A 9,636-nucleotide genomic window follows, 5' to 3' on the forward strand; every position below is an offset into this window, starting at 1 on the left:
TAGTATCAGATGACACTGGTTAAAAAAAAAAAATCTACTTGTAGTGTGCCAGTGCACTGCAGCCTGGGTGACAGAGAGAGACGCTGACTAAAAATTAGAAAAGAAATAAAATAAATAAATCCACTTGTAACTGCTGCTAATTGGCATGTGTATTCAGGGCAACTTGAATTTATGATATTGGGTTGCAATCCTCAAGTTTAACCTAAATAATCGCTTTTTTTTTTTGAGATGGAGTTTTGCTTTTGTTACCCAGGCTGGAGTGTAGTGGCGCCATCTTGGCTCACTGCAACTTCTGCCTCCTGGGTTGAAGTGATTCTCCTGCCTCAGCCTCCTGAGTAGCTGGGATTACAGGCACGCGTCACTGTGCCCAGCTAATTTTTTTGTATTTTTAGTAGAGATGGGGTTTCACCATGTTGACCAGGATGGTCTCGATCTCTTGACCTTGTGATCCACCCGCCTCGGCCTCCCAAAGTGCTGGGATTACAGGCGTGAGCCATAGATATCTTTTTATGGTAATTGTTACTCTATTTGTACTCTGAAAACATTGCACAAATCTAGATTTAAACTTAGTTCAAGGCTTTCACCACTGGGTGAAGTGTTGAGTCTCTCAAATACTAGCTTTTCAATAGCAACAGCACATGTGATCAAATGTCAATGGACCAATATTAGTGATTTTCTGACTGTGGCAGTGTGGGTTTTAAGTTCCCTGAAATCTTGGTCTTTCTGAACTGCCCTTGTTAATTCAAAGGAATCCTTTGAATTTTTAATTTCATGTCATGTTTTATCACAGTAGATTCCTGTAAATGTAATCAGTCTTTTTACTTGTATGCTTGCAAAAACTGAAGATATTTTTCCCTTGTTTATTACTGTATTTTTTTCAAAATGATTTTCTGTCACTATTGTATAAAATAGATTTCCTAGGTCCTCTGATGATCCATGTCCAAAACAATTTTAAATAAACTGTGTAGAAAATATATACCATACTAATTATGCTAAAGGAAAAGTGTGAATAAAAAGCTATTTTTAGGCCAGGTGCAGTGGCTCATGCCTGTAATCCCAGCACTTTGGGAGGCCAAGGCCAGCGGATCACTTGAGCTCAGGTGTTGCAGACCAACCTGATCAACACGGTGAAACCCTGTCTCTACTAAAAATACAAAAAATTAGCCAGGTGTGGTGGCAGTTACCTGTTACCTTAGCTACTCAGGAGGCTGAGGCAGGATAATTGCTTGAACTTAGGAGGCAGAGGTTGTATTGAGCTGAGATCACACTATTGCACTCCAACCTGGGTGACAGAGCAAGATCCTGTCTCAAAAAAAAAAAAAGGCTATTTTTACAACTAGGCAGCTATAATACTTTCAGATACATTAGCCATAGAGATACCCCTTCATTGGGCCAAGGTGTTGGCAAGAAATAATTGACACCTACTTTAGGAAAACAGTTTTTTATAACACAGTCATTGCCATGTTATTATTTGTATTTAAAACCTATAAAATTCTTTCAAGGTAGTTTGCTTTCTTGTTTTTCTTTCTTTTTTCTTTTAGCAAAACTATTTTCTATTGGTAGAGCAAGGATACACTTAAGTTCATATAATCCTCTTTTTTTGAGACAGAGTCTTGCTCTATCACCCAGGCTGGAATGCAGTGGCACAATCTTGGCTCACTGTAACCTCCACCTCCCAGGCTCAAGCAAACCTCCCTCCTCAGCCTCCTGAGTAATTGGGACCACAGGCACATGCCACCATGCCTGGCTAGGTTTTTATTTTATTTTTTTTGTAGAGACAGGGTTTCACCATGTTGCCCAGGTTGGTCTTGAACTGCTGGGCCCAAGTGATCTGCCTGCCTCAGCCTCCCAAACAGTTCATATAATTCTAATGATGAATTCTGATTTTAATAGTGGATGTATTAATCATAGCAATGAAGTATTATTATACTACATTTTATTTTAAATAACCACATTTAACAAAAGTACATTTCTAGACTGCGTAGCCACAGAAACATTATACCTTCTGTTCATCTCTGAACCTGACAGTAACCACTAGCATTTATCTAACATTCTATGGTTTCCAAAGATGTCCTAAAACCATAGGTGGTAGATGTGTTAAAAAAAAAAAAAAAAAGTAAGTGGTTGTGTATTTTGTTTTGAAAGCCTAACTTTTCAGCAAACACAGCTAGTTTTAAAGACCATGTGACATAGACTCACAACCCTTGTACTGTAATTGTTAATAGTCAAAATAACAACTTAGCAGATTTTTAGTCCAATCAACAAGCAGGCATGGAACACCTGCTATTTGTAGGCACCAGCACAGAACTTGAGGTATACAAACATGATTAAAGTTAACTGCCAATTTCCAGAGGCTTATAATTCAATAGAAGTATATTTATGGAAGTAAAAATGAGAGAACAATGAATTTTGGTAAGAAAGATCAAGGAAAGCTTTAAAAAGAAGTGAGTCCTATCAAGAAGAATCTTTTTAAAAAAGAAATTATCAGCATTGTCTTTCAAAGATATCTGCTTAGGAAGTTATGTTTTCATTCCATTGATGAGGCTGATGTGCAAAATAGTTTAGAAATTACCTCTAGATCCTATTTTGCATCACAGGATAATCAATCCCATTTCATTGCAGTCACACTTTGCTTTTTTAGTAGACTGCGCTCCAGTCAGTTCAAGCAGACAGCATTTCTCCCTTCAGAGGACTCAGGGCTTGGAGGATGCCCAGACACTCTGGCCTCACCCTCATTTCCTTATAATCTGTGGAGAGATGGAGAAAGGAACAATGTTTCTGGGAATTCGCAGATCTCTGTCTAAGGGAGCTTTTTTGTCTGCCACTCAGCCTAAATGACCTGTAGAAGTGCAGAAACTATTATTGGTTTGAAGACAGCAGGCCTGTCTTAAGTGGAAATATTTTGTGGAAATAAGGATCTTCAGTAACAAGTAAGTAGAGATTTCAGCCATTTCCACTAAACTTTGCTGCATAGAGAAAATGGAAGTAAGCGATTTGCTTTTGTTTTGTGTATAATTAAAACAATCCAGTCTTCCCAGAGTGGCATTTGTGGAAATTGGGAAACTGGGAACAGAACATGTCACTCACCCTTGATGTTAGATGCTTTGCATCTCATCATGCCACCAGGGATGCGAAAGCACTCTTTTTTTGTTTTCTCCCTATTCATTGTTAGTATTCCTTACAGAATCAATCAAAAGTAAAGAGCATGTCTAAAATAATTTGGAAGTATACTTCGATTTTATCTAACGTCCAGTTCAAAGAGAGTAGACAAAAAGAGAAGAAATAGGAAAGGTGGAAGAGAGAAGAATAGATAAACCAGGGGTAAAGAAAGTAGGAAGGGTAAGTTAAGAAGTGGAGGAGGACAGAAGAGAGAGAAGCTATCCACAATGGAAGAAACACAGGTTCACGTTGAGAATGCTGCACTCTAACCACTGCTTTTAAAAGTGCTAAGTGGCTGGGCACAGTGGCTCACGCCTGTAATCCCAGCATTTTGGGAGGCCTAGGCAGGCAGATCACTTGAGGTCAGGAGGTCAAGACCAGCCTGACCAACATGGTGAAACCCTGTTCCTACTAAAAATACAAAAATTAGGTGGACGTGGCGGCAGGCAAACTGTAAGCCCAGCTACTAGGGAGGCTGAGGCATGAGAATCGCTTGAACCTGGCAGGTGGAGGTTGTGGTGAGTTAAGACCTTGCCACTGCACTCCAGCCTGGGCAGTAGAGCAAGACTCAGTCTCAAAAACAAAACAAAACAAAGCAAAACAGCTAAATTACACAGGAACTTACAGATTCCTTGTACTATACTGAATGGAATTCCAACAGAAATCCACAATGGGGGAAATTTATTTCCTGAAACTGTGTTTATTAAACTGGGTTTTCAAACACCATATGCTTGAGGAAATTGGGTCCCTGGGCCAAATGTGATGGTCTTTATTTCATGATAATCTAGAATGTCAACATAAGCATATTATGAATCACCAAGATGATTACTTTATTTCAGAATACTTCCTGGTGATTTCATGGTGGTGTTTACTTTTATATTCATTACTAAGCTGGTGTAAAATAGTACTGTGTTACTCTCATTCTCACGGGCTAATAATAATTGTTAATTTAATAAATGATGTATTTGTGTCAGTAAGGGCCAAATGATCACATTGTGTGCTCATAAGAAGAAAGTTTTTGGCGTTTGAATAGAAAAAAATTAGTGGGAGAATAAAGTGATTTCTGAGGCCAAGATGTGCTTAGATAGTGGCGGCACGAAGAGCCCAAGAAAACCCACCTTAGATATGGGTATCATAATCTCACTACAAATGGCAATTTGGCTTCAACAAAAGGGCATAATCCATCACATTAGTATTGTTAATTTGAATTGTATTTGTTTTATAGTTTTTTTTGAATTTAACTTGTAAATTTATTTTTGATTTAAAATTGTGTGAGGCTGGGTGCATTGGTTTACACCTGTAATCCCAGCACTTTAGGAGGCAGAGGCAGGAGAACTGTTTGAGGCCAAGAGTGAGGTTGTAGTGAGCTACGATTGTGCCACTGCACTAAAGCCTGAGTGACACAGTGACACCCTGTCTCTAAAATAAATAAATATATAAAAATTTAAAAAATCATATGATGACCATAAGAAGAAGATGTTTACAGCTTCTTTTAAGATTTAATATGTTTAAATAATAGTATAGTAAACACAAATTAGGGCAAGTTTGTAAGGCTGGAGGATTCTTATATTTTATTTGTTTATTTAAACTTTTTGTAGAGATAGGGTCCCACTATGTTGCCCAGGGTATTCTTGAACTCCTGGCTTCAAGCAATCCTCTCACCTCAGCCTCCCAAAGTTCTGAGATTATAGGCATGAGCCACTTCATCTGCCTTACTTCTTATATTTTAAAAAGGGTATGTTTATTATTCAAGTTTGAGAAACACTGCTCTAAGTTGCAGAGAAAAATCAATTATTACATCAGTGGCTAAGTAATACCAAACTATGGACCAACACTACCAAACTAGAAAGTTCTCTGAAAATTGAATCATGTTTGATTATTTGTTTTATTCTTACCTCACAGGAGTTTTGTATTTGTGTCTAGTTATGACATTTTGGAAAATGGGTCTTCATATCTTTAACTTTGTTCACTTTCTAGTAGTTCTGAAAACAAATTGATAGCAATAAAAAGTGTTGATCTTTTAAAATATTCATCCATTCTTTCCATAATATTTATTGAATGGGAGTATTGCCAAGCAAAATAGTTACATACATTTTATATATTTATACACTTGTTATAAATATTGATATAGTTTAGATCTGTGTCCCTGCCCAAGCCTCATGTCGAATTGGAATCCCCAATGTTGGAGGTGGGGCTTGGTGGGAGGTGATTGGATCATGGGGCGGATTTCCTCCTTGGTGCTGTTCTCATAATAGTACATGAGTTCTTATGAGATCTGGTTCTTTAACAGTATGTGGCACTTCCCCTCTCTTTCTCCTCCTCCTGCTCCTGTCATGTGAGACGCCTGCTCCTGCTGTCTTCCCCCATGAGTAAAAGCTCCTGAAGCCTCCCTAGAAGCAGATGCTGCCATGCTTCCTGTGAAGCTTGTGGAACCGTAAGCCAATTAAACCTCTTTTCTTTATAAATTACCCTGTCTGCTGGGTGTGGTGGCTTACACCTGTAATCCCAGCACTTTGGGAGGCCGAGGCAGGTGGATCACGAAGTCTGGAGTTCAAGACCAGCCTGGCCAATATGGTGAAACCCCGTCTCTATTTAAAAAAAAGAAATGTATAAAAAATGAAAAAATAAAATAAAATAAAACAAATTACCCTGTCTCAAGTATTTCTTTACAGCAATGGAAGAACAGACTAATATACATATTAAATACATATTTGTGTATAAGTATAAATTCAATAAAATATCTATACATATATGTATATATGTAAACTAATTACTATAGATCATTCAATAGGGAGATAGATAGAGATAGATATATAAGACATGGTTCTTAGTCTTCAGCAGTTCAAAATCTAGGAGGGGAGATAAAAGTGAAAACATATGATTACAAAGCAATAGAAATAATTGCCATAATGGATATGTGAACTGAAGCAAATAGGAGAAACTAACCACCTAGAGGAGAAATAAAGGAATTCACTTATATTAGGACTTATCATTACTGTATTTATTTTATAAATTAGAATTTTCACATTCCAAAGTAAGAAGGAAACATCTGTATAAGGTTTTAAAAATTTATCTCCACAGTGCGCAGTGGCTCACGCCTGTAATCCTAGCACTTTGGGAGGTCGAGGTGGATGGATCACGAGTTCAGGAGATTGAGACCATCATGGCTAACATGGTGAAACCCCGTTTCTACTAAAAATGCAAAAAACATGAGCTGGGCTTGGTGGCACGCGCCTGTAATCCCAGCTATTTGGGAGGCTGAGGCAGGAGAATTGTTTGAACCTGGGAGGCAGAGGTTGCAGTGAACTGAGATCTCGTCACTGCACTCCAGCCTGGGCGACGGAGCAAGATTTCGTCTCAAAATAAATAAAATAAATAAATAAATAATTATCTCATTAAGCAAATAGGCCTGCAATAGCATTGAGAGTGTGATACAAGAAATTTGCTACACGAAGTAACAGTTGCATAATGTACCGAGGAAGTGCTGAAACTACCCTATTACATAAACCATTCTTTAATTGCATGATAACATGTGTAAACAGACTACTGTGAATAAATGATATACGAGACATATGTATCATTTTATTCATGCACGCATTTGGAAAAGTTTCATGCGTAACATATTGTGTAGGTACCAATGAGAAAATAGATTATTAAGGCATCATTCCTGCCTCAAGGAGATCATAACCTTGTAAGGGAAGTAAAATATGCTAAAGTGACTGCAATCCAGAGCAGCTTGTGCCAAGTGTCCTGAGAGCTATATAACTAAAATATGAAAGAGTTTAGAGAAAATGCTTAGCCTGAGTATGAGGGATAACTTTTTGGGGGAACATGAATTTGAACTGGCTTATCAGGAATGGGTAGATTATTGCAGATGGCTATCATGGAGACAGGGTAAATGTTCCAAATAAAAGAATCCTTTGAATCATATGAGCATAGCAACAGCAAATATTCTAACTTGGTTTGAGTATAAGGAACATAAAGCAGAGTTGTGGGAGATCATTTTTGAAAGATTAATTAGCAATAGGTCATAGGTGGCCTGAACTTTAGAAAAAACCCTAATAATTCTACCAACATTTATTCAGGGTTTATGATAGCCCAGGAGTTGAGAATTCACAGATGAATAAAATGAAGGCTTTGCCCTTGGCAACTCAGATGTACTATTCCTGATGTCTTAGAGATACATATAGAGCAATGAATACAAAATCTGAAGGTATGTGCTACAATGAAGATATGTTCAAAGGACTGTGGGAGCCATTACCTCTTGCTGGAGGAGTTAGAGAAGACATTAGAGAGGAAATGCTGTTGCAATTGGGTCTTGATAAATGAGTGCAGAAAAAACAAGGACATAATGTTTCTTCTGCCTACAAAGTCCCAGAGACATGGAAGAGCTGGCTTAATCAAAGAACAAACTGTGATCCGATGTAACTCAAGGGGGAAGTATTGGGAATTAAGGCTGGAAACAGAGGTTGGGGTCAAAATGGAAGGGCCTCATGCATTGTGCTAAGGAACATTGGACATAAGTCTTTTCGGCTTGTAATTTTCAATATTTTAAATGCTAGAATTTTTGGCAGGACAGTAGAAAGGATTAAAAGCCCAGAAACTTTATCCAGGCTTGTTGGCATGTGCCTGTAGTCCCAGCTACTCGGGAGGCTGAAGCAGGAGGACTGCTTGAGCCCAGGAGTTCAAGGCTGCAGTGAGCTATGTTTGTGCCACTGCACCCCAGCCTGGGTGACAGAGCAGAACCCTTTCTTATAAAAAATAACAAAAAACAAAACAAAACAAAACAAGCCTGGATACACTAAATAAGCCAGCAGCAGTTACAGCACAAACCATAGTATAGTGTAGTTATGGTGTCACAGTGTCTATAACAGTATCCATAGTTATTGCACTATTTACTTGGTTGACCTTCAGCACTATGTTTCTTTTGGAGCAGAGCTGTTTATTCACAGACAGTGCACTTTTGAATACTTGGAGGCGATGTTCTCACAAGTTTCAGTAAGCACCAGATCATTCCCTTGGCATAGACTTGATGTTACTCTAAGCCTCTTCCCTCTTATAGCAAGTTGTACTTTATTTAATACTCCACAAGTTTCTCAGATCAGCATTGTTTGACAGAAATTTTTCTTAAAAGTTGGAATGCTGGCTGGGCACGATGGCTCATGCCTGTAATCCCAGTATTTTTGGAGGCCAAGGCAGGTGGATCAACTGAGGTCAGGAGTTTGAGACCAGCCTGGCCAACATGGGAAAACCCTGTCTCTATTAAAAATCCAAAATTAGCCAGGCCTGGTGGTGGGTGCCTGTAATCCCAGCTACTTGGGAGGCTGAGGCAGGAGAATCGCTTGGACCTGGGAGGCAGAGATTACAGTGGGTTAAGATGCAACAAGAGCAAAACTCTGTCTCAAAAAAAAACAAAAAAGTTCGAATGCACTCTACCTATTGATCAAAAGGTGATAGAATGTTTGCAAAGCATGCAAGGTATGACATGAGGTAAGACACGAAGTACTGTGTCTTACCAGAGGAAAACCATTGCTGTAGGCAATAGAGTCCTGGCAGACGTTTAAATGGGTAGATCCTAAAACCAAAGTGATGATATGAGCAGATTAATCAAAATGTCATGTGTAAAATGGGTTGAAGAATGGAGAGGCTGGGAGCTGGTTAGGCCATTTAAAGCCAGAACGAGGACCAGAACTAGGGTTTCAGTACAAAGGGAGATCAGGGGCCACTTTGTTAAGGAAATATAAGATTTGGCAATTGATCATATGGGGAAGGGGTATCATGAAAAGGAGTAAAAGATGGTTTTACTTTTATGCCTGGTTGAATGGAAGACTACTGGTGGCATTACAAGAAATAGGATGATCAGGAATAACAGCTATTTGGGATTATATGAGAAACGTGGCTCAGGGTAATTGAGTTTTAAATGGTAGTTATAAATTAGCCAAGATTAGTGATGCCTTTTAGAATATTCTTACAGTTCTAATTAAATCCTGGGGAAAGTGGATATTGCCCAGTATAGCAGTTCGGTGTATTTTGACTTTTTGTTTATAGTGTCCCATATATAACTGCCTTTATTTTATTTATTTATTTTTTTGAGACAGAATTTCACTCTTCTTGCCCAGGCTGGAGTGCAGTGGAGCAATCTTGGCTCACTGCAACCTCTGCCTCTGGGGTTCAAGTGATTCTCCTGCTTCAATCTCCCAAGTAGCTGGGATTACAGGCACACACCACCATATCCAGCTAATTTTTTGTATTTTAGTAGAGATGGGGTTCCACCATATTGGTCAGGTTGGTCTTGAACTTCTGACTTCAGATGATCCACCTGCCTTGGCTTCCCAAAATGCTGGGATTACAAGTGTGAGTCACCACTCCCGGCCTATAATTGCCTTTAAATGTAATTTTGTTAAAAAAAAAAAAACCCCGATTTATTTACCATTTTTGTGGAATCCATTAATATAAACACATTCCCAACAGATATAG

The sequence above is a fragment of the Aotus nancymaae genome, unplaced genomic scaffold (genome assembly GCF_030222135.1).
Source record: "Aotus nancymaae isolate 86718 unplaced genomic scaffold, 86718_ANA_hifiasm-v0.15.2.pri h1tg000036l, whole genome shotgun sequence".
Classification (NCBI taxonomy): Eukaryota; Metazoa; Chordata; class Mammalia; order Primates; family Aotidae; genus Aotus; species Aotus nancymaae.